The following is a 5,344-nucleotide window of genomic DNA, read 5'->3' on the forward strand; positions in this document are numbered from 1 at the left end:
GACAGGGTTGATGATCTTAGAGATTGGGAAAGGTCCACCAAATCAGGGTGCCAATTTCCAGGATTCTACCCTTAATGGGAGGTCCTTGGCAGAGAGCCAAACTTTCTGCCCCACCTGGTACTTAGGGGAAGGGATCCGTTTGGCCGTTTTTGACTGAACCAGTGACATTTTGATCATTGATCTCCTGGCCTTTCTCCATATTCTTTGGCACCTTAGGGCAGCCGCTTGGGCGGACGGAACATTAGCTTCTCTCTCCTGAACTGAAAACATGGGTGGCTGGAAACCAAACACAACATGAAAAGGGGACAAACCAGTGGCACTTGATTGCATAGAGTTCATGGCGTATTCAACCCAGGGCAAATTTTGTGACCACTTGGTCGGGTCAGACTCATATAAGATACGAAGTTTGGTTTCAGCTTCTTGGTTGGCTCTCTCGGTTTGGCCATCAGACTGAGGATGAAACCCTGAGGAAAGACTAACAGAAATTCCCAACAAAGAACAAAACTCCTTTCAGAAACGTGACACAAATTGGGGTCCTCTATCGGAAACAATGTCATTTGGGATTCCATGGAGCCTGAAAACTTCTCAGGTCAATATCTCACCCATCTCCTTAGCAGATGGAAGCTTTGCCAACGGCACCAGATGAACCATCTTTGAAAATCTGTCAATTATGGTTAGTAGTACACAGTGACCATTAGAAACCGGTAGACCTGTCACAAAATCCATCGCAAAATGTGACCATGGGCGAGGGAGAATTGGCAAAGGGTGCAACAACCCCGCAGGGGGGCGATGAGAAGGATTGGCTCGACAACATTGAGTGCACAAAGTCTTTGACATCCTTGACCAGTGATGGCCACCAAAACTGAGTTCGAACTGCCTAAATGGTTCTGCTGATTCCTGGATGACGAGCTAAACGAGAGCAATGACAAGACTGCAGTACCTTAGGCACAAGACGTTCAGGGACAAAACAGCGGTCAGGTGGACATGATGGTGGGATAGGCAGATCCCTAATGGCTTCCTGGACCTCCCTTTCCACCTCCACTCGGGACACAGACAACCTGACGGTTTCAGGAAGGATAAACTCCTCTTCACCCGCAGACTGAGATTCTTCAGGCTCTTGAATCCGGGATAGGGCGTCAGGTTTGCCATTTTTACTCCCTGGCCTGTAAGACAGGGAGAAATTAAAACAACCGAAAAACAGAGCCCACCTAGCCTGTCTGGGGTTTAGCCGTTTTGCTGATTTCAGGTACTCCAAGTTCTTATGGTCAGTCCACACCATAAACGGCTCCTTAGACCCCTCCAGCCAATGTCTCCACTCTGTCAATGCCAACTTGACAGCCAATAACTCTCTGTCTCCCACGTCGTAATTCCGCTCAGCCTGTGACAGAGTCCTTGAAAAGAAGGCACATGGGTGAACACGATCATCCTCACCTCTTTGGCTTAATACAGCTCCGACCCCAGTGCTTTAGGTATCCACCTCCACAATAAACTCTCTCTCTGGGTCAGGAGACCGTAACACTGGAGCTGACGTGAAGAGTTCCTTTAACCTATTGAAGGCCTTCTCTGCATCCTTATTCCACACAAATTTCACCTTGGAAGAGGTAAGAGCGTTTAGGGGAGTAGCAACCAGGCTGTAATTTCTAATAAACCTTCTATAGAAGTTTGCGAAGCCCAGAAATCTTTGAAGCTACTTGCTATCAGTTGGAACAGGCCATTCCAATACGACCTTAACTTTGGAGGGGTCGACAAGCACTTGATCTGGGGAAATAATGAAGCCCAAAAAGGAAGTGGTAGTTATGTGGAACTCACATTGCTCTGCCTTGACGAACAACTGGTTTTGGAGAAGACGCAGGAGAACAGCTCTGACATGATTTCTGTGGGTTTCCAGATCTTGAGAATAAATCAGTATGTCATCAAGATAAACAAATACGAATTGACCCACCATGTCTCTTAGAACGTCATTGACCAATGACTGAAAAACTGCAGGAGCATTAGTAAGTCCAAATGGCATGACCTTGTATTCATAATGGCCCATAGGCGTGTTGAAAGCCGTTTTCCACTCATCTCCTTCTCTGATTCGGACCAGATGATATGCATTCCTTAGATCCAGCTTAGAAAATTTCTTGGCTATCTGGATCTGATCAAAAGCTGTGTTCTTGAGTGGTAAGGGATATCTATTTTTAACTGTTATCTCATTAAGGCCTCTATAATAAATGCATGGTCTCAATGAACCATCCTTCTTCCCAACAAAAAATAAACCAGCACCTGCAGGAGAGGAAGAGGGTTGAATGTGCCCTGCCTTTAATGCCTCATCAACATAACTCTTCATGGCCCTGTGCTCTGGACCAGACAATGAATAGGTTCTGCCTTTAAGGGGTGATGTGCCAGGAAGCAAATCAATAGCACAGTCATAAGGTCTATGGGGTGGCAGAGCTGTGGCCTTTAAATCATGGTATTCTTGCGGTACCTTGGATACATCCGGATAGGTCTCCTCAACCTCATTCTCCACACTGACCTCCGTAGCAGCAGACAAAAGACAGTCAGCGGAACATGACTCAGACCAACCCAAAACTTCTTTTTTCTTCCAGTCGATGTGAGGGTTGTGTTTCTGCAACAAGGAGGCCCCTAGGACTACAGGAAGTTCAGGTGAATTAATGATCGTGAAAGTTACTTTTTCTTGATGATTACCTCCAACTGTTAAGGTAATCTCCTCCGTCCTGAGATGTGAATTGTTCATGCTGTGACCATCCAAAGCTAGCACGTTTCTTGTGTCAGCTGACGTAATAAGTTTTATGCCGTTCTTATTTGCAAATGTTTTGTCCATGAATTCAGTATCTGCTCCTGAATCAATAAACACCCCCTGGAGAGACAAAGAAGAGGTTTGAAAATCCGCAGGAAACAAGAAGGAGGAGGCAGATAGTTGACTTCGGCTCAGTAGAGACCTCCCTTCCTCTGCTGAGCCTGTCCTTTTAGTGGACACCTGAGTGCTAAATGTCCCTTCTCTCCACAATAAAAACAGAGCTTGAATCTTCTCCGACAATCTTTCTCCTCAGGGGTATCTTGGTTCTGCCCAATTGCATGGGCTCACAATTATCATTTTCCTCAGTGAGAGGTGACCGACTCCTTCTCTCATACCGGTGTGCAGAAACCTGAGTTAATGATGAGCGACCCTTCTCGTGGCGCTTCTCCTTCCTTCTCTCTGCCAGCCGAATATCAATGCAAGCAGCCAAATCCTCGAGTTGTTTCAGGGAAGAAGGATAGTCACGGGTCGCTAGCTCATTCTTGATGTCTTCGTTTAATCCTTTCATGAATGCATCCATTTGTGCTGCCTCTTTCCAACGGCTCTCTGCAGCCAACAAATGAAAGTCAATTATGTAGGTCGGGACAGGCTGATCACCCTGTTTGAGGGACAATAATCCTCTTGCGGCCTCACGACTTGGAATGACCGGGTCAAAAACTCGAATGAGTTCCTTGGAAAAAGTTTCATAAAGATTACAAGATGCAGACCAGTTATGCCATTCAGCCGTTCCCCACTGTTTTGCCTTTCCTGCCAGCAGAGATATAACAAACGCCACCTTGGAACGTTCAGTGGGAAAGGATGACGGCTGAAGCTCAAAATGAATTTCACACTGAGTTAGAAAAGCTCGACACTGGTCTGAGTTTCCCCTGAACATCTCAGGCAGAGAGAGGCGTGGCTCCCTTACCTCTGCTGTTGTCTGTGTTACTTGGGCATGGTTTCTTTGTGACGGTGGTGGCTCGAAGACAAGATTGCCAGAACGTAATGTGAAAATTATTTCCTCCATGCCGGAACCCAACCAGGAAAGGGTCTCATCAACGTGGGTTCCACAGCAAGACACTCACTTCTGGCATTTAAAGGAGTTTTTGTTTTGTGGTTTTGAAACCGTAACTTTTTTAAAACCAAGGTATAACCTTGAGACCAACAACTGGCCCATGCCCACTATGAGCAGGAATTAAGGATGAAGTGATACAACACTGCTGATTAAAAAAATTAATCTTAACTCAAAAATCACTTTTTTGTTTAAATTTTAAATTGAAATACATATTGTCAACTTCGGCTAAACAGTTTGATATACAGTATGCTTTAAATCTCAAGCATGCCAACATGAATCAAATGTAAGTTATGCTTCACACAATTTAGCAAAATTGTGTCAAAATCTAAATATGTGTGGAAACAAACCTTGGCTTAAATACTCAGTTAATCTTTGGATTGTGACCAATCTGAGACTTTAATTTTACAGAAACAAATATATAAATCATGACATGAATTTTTGCCATATTTGCCAGTCCTACTATGAAAACCTGATGCAGATTTCGTGTGGAGTTTATACTATGCTTAGTTTGTATGCTAAGTGTGCCAAGAAAACATCCCCTGCTTTATTACTTCAGTACCACCATCCTGCATTTTTGCTAACATGTTCTGTATGTCAAATTCTGGTCCTACCATCTTAATCGTAGCCTTTGTTTTAATAGCTCTCAGGAGTGACAACAGACGGTTTTTCTGCTGTTGCCCATTTGCTTAAAGGTTTTATATATTTTACATTCTGAAATGGAATTCCCCATAGTTTGGTTGTAACAAGTATTTATTTGAGCTACCGTTTGCTTTCTATAGGCCTAATCTGCCGATTCTCCTCTGACATCACCATATCATTTTCATTCACAAAACTGCAGTTTACTGGATGTTTAATCTTCTTCACACCATTCTGCTTCTGAAGCTAAAATATGATCATGCAGGAAAATCCCAGTAGATCTGCAGTTCTTCAAATACTTATACCAGCCAATCTAGTACCAACAATCATGCCACATTAAAATAAGGTGACCAGATTTCTTAAAACAAATGTGGGGACATTTCCAGCTCGGATTAAAAGAATTAAATGTTATCAAGACATAATGAAAACATTGGTACAGATACGGTTTTATTTATTTTAAAATAGTTATTGATAATTAAACAATAAAAATCAAGTGTAATAGCAGGAAAGTGTCTATCCACACTGTTGTCAACACTCGTAAGAGTAATAATACACATAAAGTAACAGAAATAGTAATGTCTGTTTTCCTTCCTCTTCTTTTTTGTCAAAAAAAGCTATACCATTCTTTCCATCAGTCTATTTTCCTTCTTTTGTCTTCTTATATCAGTCACTATTCTAAGACAGAGATATAATATAATCACAATCCTCTGCAAACACATTAGAACGTATAATATACAAAAAAGTAAAAATTTCACAAATAAAATACGATTTTTGTCTCAGATGTCATTTTGTTGTGATTATGAATCTGAGAATATTATTTAAAATTTAATATTAATATTTTAATATTTTATCAAATA

The sequence above is a fragment of the Girardinichthys multiradiatus genome, chromosome 21, assembly GCF_021462225.1.
Source record: "Girardinichthys multiradiatus isolate DD_20200921_A chromosome 21, DD_fGirMul_XY1, whole genome shotgun sequence".
Taxonomy (NCBI): Eukaryota; Metazoa; Chordata; class Actinopteri; order Cyprinodontiformes; family Goodeidae; genus Girardinichthys; species Girardinichthys multiradiatus.